The sequence below is a fragment of the Serinus canaria genome, chromosome 1A (genome assembly GCF_022539315.1).
Source record: "Serinus canaria isolate serCan28SL12 chromosome 1A, serCan2020, whole genome shotgun sequence".
In the NCBI taxonomy this organism is placed as follows: domain Eukaryota; kingdom Metazoa; phylum Chordata; class Aves; order Passeriformes; family Fringillidae; genus Serinus; species Serinus canaria.
In genome coordinates, this window is record NC_066314.1 from 18,373,829 (window position 1) to 18,382,834 (window position 9,006).

The 9,006-nt window shown below is 37.3% G+C and overlaps 1 long non-coding RNA gene across 1 annotated transcript; it reads right to left on the minus strand.

Annotated features, from left to right (window-relative positions):
• Window positions 1-4,390: 4,390 nt before the first annotated feature.
• Window positions 4,391-6,566, minus strand: LOC127060307 (uncharacterized). The gene is made up of 3 exons (XR_007779196.1): window positions 6,042-6,566; window positions 5,274-5,480; window positions 4,391-4,508 (listed from the first exon to the last, which is right to left on the minus strand). It is a non-coding gene; the product is annotated as an uncharacterized LOC127060307 (long non-coding RNA).
• Window positions 6,567-9,006: the final 2,440 nt, after the last annotated feature.

Sequence of the window (9,006 nt, forward strand, 5' to 3'; positions counted from 1 at the left end):
GAAATTGTGCTGTCTGAGATTTTCATTGTCTTCAGCAGCTGAAAATCGATGGCACAGGAGAAATTTTAAATGTGGTCCTTGTTTGTTATTCTGGAAAGCACCTCTGTTCAGGCAAGTCACTGAAAAGCAGGAGTCATATTTCCTTTGCTTCCTTTTATTGTATGAAAACCACTTTTTTTAAAGCATATTTTTTACAGACAAATTGAAATATATTTCCTTACTATCACAGAAAATACCAGTTTTAAATGGGAAAAATGGTCTTCAGACAGGAAACACAAGACAGTACAACACATTTGTACTATTTTTCACTTGAAAAGTCCATCACTATTTTATCTTCCTTTTTGTTGTTGTTTTAGAAAGCAATCTGTGACCTCTGCTGTGATGAAGCGGCTGTCATATTAGACACTACTTACAAAACCAGACATATTGGTTAACATTCGTTCTGTTTTATTCACACAATCATTTGCTAGTCTAAATATGTTTGGAAGCTATGGTTTATCTGCTATTTTATTTAGTTAAAGCAAAACACTTCTAAACATCTGTTTTACTGTCTGTCCAGTCAGGATGTTCAGATTCCTTGAGATGCACATTCTCTAACTATCTCCAGAATTGTAAATCAATAATCAGATTAGTAGCTTCTAACAGAAAGCAAGGGATTTGCCCTTCCTGACTGACAGCAGTCATGTTGCTCATAATTAGGATTAGTCCTTTCTGGAGACTGAAGATTACAATTATACGTACACTACAGAATTTTCTTTTCTTTTCTTCTTCAGTGTGTCTTCCAGCTCTTTATTCCAACTTGGACAGTACTGTATGTCTTCTGTCTCTGCTCTCAAGATTACCCAACAAACCATAGAGAGCATGATGTTTGCTTTTTAAATAGATAGAATTTGGCATTATGAAAGAAATTCCCAGCAGGATGGCCTTCCCTGCTGAAATATGTCAGTAGCCATCTCTCCTCATTATCCAAATGGCCTTTTTGATGAATGGCAGCAGCAGTCTTTCCTTGTTATAGCTAGTTAGCTGAATGCTCATTGCTATTGTTTTAGCATAATTATCTTCAGGGTGAGGTGGAGGCCAGGCTGTTCCCCATTAATGGTACAATACTGGAGTTGATTTTTGTTCACGACTGTTAGCACCAAGGCATGAAAATAGATTGTGAATGCTGAAAAAACCATCCATCATTTAGTCATGTGGAATGTGCAAGAACATTTTTTTATTCATTCCTTTTTTAGAAGGTATTACTTTAAAAATTCTTTGAAGTGTGTAAACTTATAGTCACGTCAAATCAAATGCTGCTAATCTGTTGAGCAGGAAGGAATTAATATATTTTCAGGAATGTTTGTATCTCCCTGACTTGTTTGAACTAAACATAATCTCCTGATGTCATTGCATTTCTGAGAAGGAGGAGAGAAAGGGAAGGAGAGGTGTGCAGTTCATTAGTTAAGAAACGTGAAATGATTGTGTTACTTGAAGTTGTAACAATGGAAAGGTTTTGATAGTTTGAGACCTTATTGCAAAAAAGGGGTGGAGTAAGGGGGGGGGGGATTTCTGTGCTGATCTCTTGATAATATATTACATGTCCCCTTACTGTAAAACCTCAGTCCTCCACCTCAGACTGCATGCCTGTTATATAAGCTGTTATTTGAATTATGAAACTGAGATCTGATTGCAATTCACTCATGAGGAAATAAGCCTCATAGGGTCTATTCAAATTTCCAGGCAAGGCATATGTTTGTGGAGCTCTCATATCCTCCTCCATTTGCTATGTAATCCTGCCAGATCAGGCACAGAGGGGAGAGGTCCCAGGCACTGTATCCCCATGGGGAGAGGAGGAAATGGGAGGGAAAGGGGGCATCCAAGGGGTTGGACCTAGTCATGTGTGATATGTAGGGAGGTCTTTATTTTTTTCTGCCAGGGTTTTTTCCTAGCACAAGAATCTGAGATTTCTTTTCTAAATTCATGATTTGAAATTACAAGCTGTGGGATTTCTCTAAGCTATCCTAACAAGTGCTGGAGTTTCCTGCACACGAGCAAGAGGAAACACTCCTCTCAGAACCCAGAGATTTTACCTGAACAGATGAAATATTTGTATATTTTTTTGTCCTCTTCTCATTTCCACACCTGGCCCACCTAAGGTGTTGGGATTCCCACATTCAAGTGAGATGTGTTGTTATGTACCTTTGTTTGTTTCAATGAAGGAGACAGGCACACAGAATGCACATGAGTTTAAGCAGTGTTGTGAAGTACTGTCTTGCTTGTGTAGCAGTGAACTGGAGAATGAATTCAAAACAGAACCTGTCTGATCAGAGCAGGTGCTCCCATTGTGGCAAGACTAGGAAGTAGGGGCATGGGAAGGCTGAGATGTCTGTATGGTGCTAGACATGAAAAGTAAGACCTGGAAATGTATATGTCAGGGTAAGAATTAGTTCCAGCAATTTGCAGGACAGCCTCTAGCCACTTAAAATACTTTATTTTTTTTCTTGTTCCATGATTTAAATAAATATTTTTAGTTTCAGTAGGAAGCTATGCATTATTCAAATGACAGTTCTGGTACAATTTATTCAGATGCAGAAACCACTTTAAACTGATTTTGAAACTAATAGCAGAAGAGAGGAAAAAGGTGTGTGGGAGCACAAGCTATCTTACCCAATACATACACAAATAATGGTGTATTTCACATCTTGATAGAATTATATTTTCTGGTCTCCAAAGTGCTAAAAAACATTTCTTATTCTTGACATTGACTTTAATTAAGCATATTTTTAGTCATAAACATGAGTATCAAGTAGCTTATTGGAGAAAGTTTTCTTATCACCATTTAAAAAAATACAGGGAAGTTCAGGGAAGTTCAGGAAGGAAGTTCAGGGAAGTTCAGGAGGAAGTTCAGGGAAGTTCAGGGAAGTTCAGGAAGTTCAGGGAAGTTCAGGGAAGTTCAGGGAAGGGAAGTTCAGGGAAGGGAGTTCAGGGAGGAAGTTCAGGGAGGGAAGGCAGGGAAGTTCAGGGAAGGGAAGTTCAGGGAAGGGAAGGGAAGGGAAGGGAAGGGAAGGGAAGGGAAGGGAAGGGAAGGGAAGGGAAGGAAGGGAAGGGAAGGGAGGGAAGGGAAGGGAAGGAAGGGAAGGAAGGGAAGGAAGGGAAGGGAAGGGAAGGGAAGGGACGGGAAGGGAAGGGAAGTGAAGGGAAGGGAAGGAAGGGAAGGGACGGGAAGGGAAGGGAAGGAAGCGGAAGGGAAGGAAGGGAAGGGACGGGAAGGGAAGGGATGCTGTTTAGTAATTTTGTGGACTTATGAGTATTTAAAGTTGAATTGGAATACAGTGGGAGTATTGCCCACCTTACATTAATGATAAATTTGTGTTGCAGTTAATGTTACTGAGGAAGAACTTTATTTAGTTCTGTCATACTTGTATGCATTTTTCCCAGCCATTTATACTAAGAACAGCTTTTGTATGTCAAATAAGTGAACCTGGCTCTAATCTGCAACTGATTTACTGCTCTTGCCTTCAGGGCCATCATCTTAGTGGAACCAGAGGACATATCAGCTTTGACATACTTTACAGGAAGTTTTTTTGAAAATATCAGGCTTGCCAAACCCTAAGGTTGTCAGTCAAACAGTCTCTGACTAACTAAAAGCTGAGAAGTCCTTGAGGTCTGGGCCGCTGTTTAACATCAGATTACAGGCTTCTCTTATTTAATAAAAATTTAAAGGATGGCCTCAAGATCAGAAAGCCATTGTGCACATGCCTGTCTTTGAGCATGTGTGAAGTCCTGCTGATTTGAATACCAGTACTTCCTGCAGCAGAAGGCCATGGGAAGTTGGAGAAAAGTATGTGCAAGATCAAATGTCATCTTCTTGGGCCTTGATCTCCTTGGGAGGTCTGAGTACAGTAGCATCTTTTTTTTTTTCCCCTAAGATCTTGAGATCATTTTCCTACCGCATAAAAATATACTTAACAGAAAGCAGAGTCCTGATTCAAAGGCTGGTATTGCTTGTCACAGTTATTTGGACAGACAGATATTTTGCTGGATGGACTCCTGACATGCATTTGTGTATGAGTGCTGTGAGCTCTCGCCAGGAGCTTCAGGCTTTGAGTGTAACAGCTCAGACACTGGGTTTAGACCTCTTGAAAATCTCATTTTTTGCTATCACAAAACATGTGTGTAAGAGACTTAAAATTAGCTATTCTAGAAAAAAAAGAGACACTGGATTAAAAAAAAAAAGTAAAATTGCTATTTAGGTAAAATAATGATTGAGGTAACAATAATTGTAATGCTTTTTGGAATGAATATGCAATAAATATTCCCACTAGTGTTCTATGCCTCTTATGCCTTGCTCTGCTTTTAATGACATAAATTTCCCACAAGGAACACAAATAGGAAGCTGAGGGAGAAAATAAACAATGATCTACTTACTTTGAGGTTTGTGTTATTGCTGTCACTATGGTGTCAGAAATCCTCCTATGTAAAACAAGCTTGTTTTGTAATCACACATTTTCTAGGGTACTTCATAACTACCAAAAAGAAATTTGAAAAGGATTTACATTAAGGTTGGAGACTTAGAATATGTTTTCATTTAGAAATAAAGGAAAGTGATGTTTATATTTTGAAAGGATTACAATTGAGTGTTGCAAAAGTTTGTTGAATTTTTTTCCTCTAGTTTTTCAATCTTATAGGGTATAGGAGAAGAACTGGTTTTGTCATGATATCATAAAGATCATTATAGTAATCTTGTTTTGGGTGCATTATTACAGCCATTTAGATCAGTTAAAATAACTGAATGTTAAATAACTGTACTTTGAAAAAAAATCTAATTTCTTGGTATATATGCTATTTTTAAGTTTTCTAGTATAATGAATATCTGTACTCTCCTCAAAATGTTTTTTTTAAATAAAATTCATATTTTCTTTCAATGTGTCCATGATTTTACTCTCAAACTGCTCATTTCAACACCCTACATATCTGTGTAGGTAGTTGCAGTGGTATGCTTTGTCTTTGAAAGATGAGATCAAGTTTGTGTTGTGCAGCATTTGACTGTGTATCTTTATATAAAATGACATTGTACAATTCTTAATGCAGTATCTCAGACACTAATTGGTTTGGTCTCCTTCTTTCCTCTCTAGAACAGAATTTGAAACCTGGCTTTCTCCCAAAACTAAGGGCATTATAATGTGGGAACTCAACCTGCTAAACTTGGGAGGGAGTGGATAATTGTTGTTGTAGGTGTTCACATACCAGAGCATTTATATTTACTCCTGTTTGTTTCTAGCAACCCTTACCTCAGCAAATTTGGCAAATCTTTCCATTTAGCCCACATCTCCATTGTTTACAGACTAATTGAGGAATTCAGCATTTGCACATGGAGCACTACTGTGGTGTCTCAGGAATGTCTCCCTCAGTGAGAACAGAGATTGTTGTTCTTTGCTTGGAATATAATTTACTGAAAAAATCCCAACTGTTTGACTTCATTTGGAATCACTTCGGAGCTGTGAAGAAAGTGTAACAACACACAGAAATAAAACTGCTGTCAGTGCCAGTCTGTGAAGAAGTGCTTGCTGAAAAATTATTCTGTCTTAAGGTCACTAGCACTTAAAGAGTAGCAGAAAGTTCCATGACCTTGAAAAAGAAATAATTTTCTTCTGCAGTTCTTGGTTGGTGTGAATCAAGCTTAATTGTGCACATGATGTTACTGATAAAAAGATGTTACAGTTAAATAATATAACTCTTACAGTAGTGCTTTTGATCAGTGTTTTACTGTATACAATGGGCATTTGGGAATATTTTCATCAAGCTGTCAGTGATAATTTCCTAGGCATTTTTTATAGATCTCATATCTTAAATGTGTGCTTAAACTTCATGTTTGCAGCCTGCATCTAGAAAGTAAAATTCAGCCTATACTTTTAGCAATTCAGTATTTTTTAAAGGCTTTCTTTATTTATTTGAACATCCTATTTTCCTGAAATCTTCCTCCAATGTAGTGCAAATGGAGCCTTAGAAAAGAACACAAAACATGACCCCAGTATCCTGTGCAAACCCCTTATACTCACCACTTAAATCCACAGAAGAGAGAGATCCGCACTCATGAACTTATTTGCATGACCATGGACCAAATTTCAATGTAATTGGCTTATTCAAATCACATTAGCAGGAAATGCAGACCAAAAAATGCAAACAATGAAGTCAGTTGCAGCCTTATCCAAAATCTCTTACACACAGGTAGTCTATTCACTTTCTGAAAGTCCTGGGAGTCAACCCAAAAGTTAAAGGAAGTAGCATTAAGAGAGGGCTGCAAATTGGAAATTATTAATAGCTTTGAGCCCTCTTAAAGCTTCCAGTATGTGAGGAATATGTGCACCTTAACATCACCTTTGTATAGCCTATTTTCAGTAAAGGGTAGAATGTCTCCAGGTAAATTTCCTTATGTAGCATATGGATTTTAAACAATTTTTTGCTGAGTTTCTCTTTGCAGGATGAGATTATGAGTATTTGCTTAAGAGTTGTGTATGAAAACTGGTTCTCAAATGTCTATAGTTTGAAAGAATGTTGCATAACATAACAAAAAATTATCCAGTACTCTGTAGTTTTGGTGGGTAAGACTAGCATATTCCCATTTAAAAGAGAACCTCCTACACAACTATTTCTACTTAAGGTTTGTCATCTTGTACATGTGATATCATGTAATTTCTTTTGAAGCCTGTTACTAATTTAATAACATCATGAGAGGGTGAAATTTCACCATAAAATAACTCTCAATATTCAGCAAATTACAGCAATTGTGTCCAAGTCTCTAAGAAACTTTATAAACAGTGTAGGTTTACATAAAGGTTTAAACATACTCATGTTAAAGAGTCTTAGCCAATTTGAACCATCTGAAATCTTGTTATAAGCAGTTAGGAACTGCTCAAAGGAGGGAGTGGACATAGTAGAAAGAATAAAAAGAATAAATTATACTATTTGCTTTCCCAAAAAATATAAGATGCAGAAAATACAAGATGGTTTTTGAAGCTTCAGTCACAACAAATATGTTCATATAACCAACTAAAATTCTTGGTGATTTTATTTTTGTTGCCCTCCAGTTCCACAAATTATTTTCCAGCATACTTTCAGGTCTTTGCTCTGTACCCCCTCCCTGCTCTGTTAGCTAGTTGACTTCCTGGAGGAGGATATCAAACTCCTACAGATGCTATAGAATGTAATTTCCTTATTCCCTGGGGTTTCCAGTCCCCTCTCTCCTCTGTTTTTTTGTTTTGGCTCTGACTTCATCTTCTGCACATGACCACATTTCCCTTCTGATCCCTTCTTCTGAAACTTCCACATCTTTTTCTTGTTCTCTTCCCATCACTCAGCTTTCTGCACAAATGATTTTACTGCATTACCCTTTCTCCATCAGTCTCCAACACCCTACCTGTAGCTGAATATCCTTCCTTTTCTTTTGATCATATCTGGTCTTTCTTAATTTGAGTCTAACACTTTTTACTGATTCTTTCTCTAGATCAGGAGGGCAAAACACCAAAGGGACAGATGAAATGAATTCTCAGGAGAAGCCCCCATAGCTTTCTACAGATTGGTTGCTGTCAGTCTTCTCCATATTCAATTTAGTCCTTCATGCAGATAGACTGTTCTGAGAGTCAGTGGAAGGAAGTACTGATTTTGTATGAAGTGAGACTTTCAAGAGATGCAAAGTTGAGTACTTTTCAGTATCTCTTGTAGAGATGTCAAAAGTGTAAAGTGACTGACTCCCACATGCCTGGTCATTGTTTCTTTCTCTGCAAGTAAAGAGGCAGTGATAGGTTTTTATCAAACAATCAATTGGGTAGCAACAAATAATGATCTTACATTGTCTTCCTTTTACATGAATTCCACAGCTCCCTCTCCTGAGCTAAGCCTCATTTCCTTACTGCCTAGAAGAAACTGGTAACATTTTCTTTCTTGAATGGTGTGAGAAATATCTGGAATAGTTTTGTTAAAATTTCCCATTCCTGAAATGTTCAGCATAAACAGTTAAAATTGGGCAAAGTTATAAACAACTGCAAATGTGGCTTCATGAAAAGAAGGCTCAAGCTCATAATTTATACAATACAACAGTTTGACACATGGTATTGTTCTATAGCATGACTTATAAGCTAAATTTTAAGAGCTGTAGTTTGAATGAGAAGATGAAGGAGAATGTGAAGGAAGTCCCCCTCATAAACCTAGACAGACTGTAGTCAGAATATCAGTGTCCTTACCTGGAGAACCTCAGGTGGTGTGGAGGCAGCCAGTGACTTGCTTTCTGTGCTGTTTGGCAGTCAAGAGCTTCCAGGAGGACAAGAGTATAAATTAGAATCAGTTCTGTGTTTTTTCTGACCTGAGCCTTAGGAGAGAGGTCTTAAGAGCCTACCTGCCCAATTCTTTAGTGCCAATACAGCTGGAAATTATTTCTATCCATATCCAAGGAAAAGATTTTGAAAATTAGAAGATTTCTGAAGAAATATGAAAGATATACATTAGTACCACTGATTTCTTTTTTACTTGTCTGAAGTCTTAAGCTTGTTTAGAACTACTATGCACATTCTGAACACTCATCTAATTCTCTCTTTTTGAATGGCTAGCTACACTTTGCATGTTTTTAAGCATTTAAAATTATTTTCTAATTTCCTTTATTTAAACTGCCTGCTTCAAAATTGTCTTTTTAAGTTTTTGTTTTCTCTTTGTGGTCATTAGTGGCATGCACATAAATTTGGATGTGAGAGTGTTGTATATACAGGACACAAAGGGCTTGAGGCTGCTCCTTTAATAGTCTCAGCAAAAATCCATAGTGTCAAGTGATTCATAAGACATGTGTGATCAATAATTTGTCATCACAAAACCAATAGCCATTTTCTCCATTGCATTATTTCCCAGAAAGCACAGCAGAAACAGCTATGCTTAGTGCAATTTTATATGAGGGACAATAATAAGCCTATAGAAGGCTTATTGAGGCCTAAATTTTAAAAAATATAAATAATTTCTGTAGCACCAAAAATGAAGGGA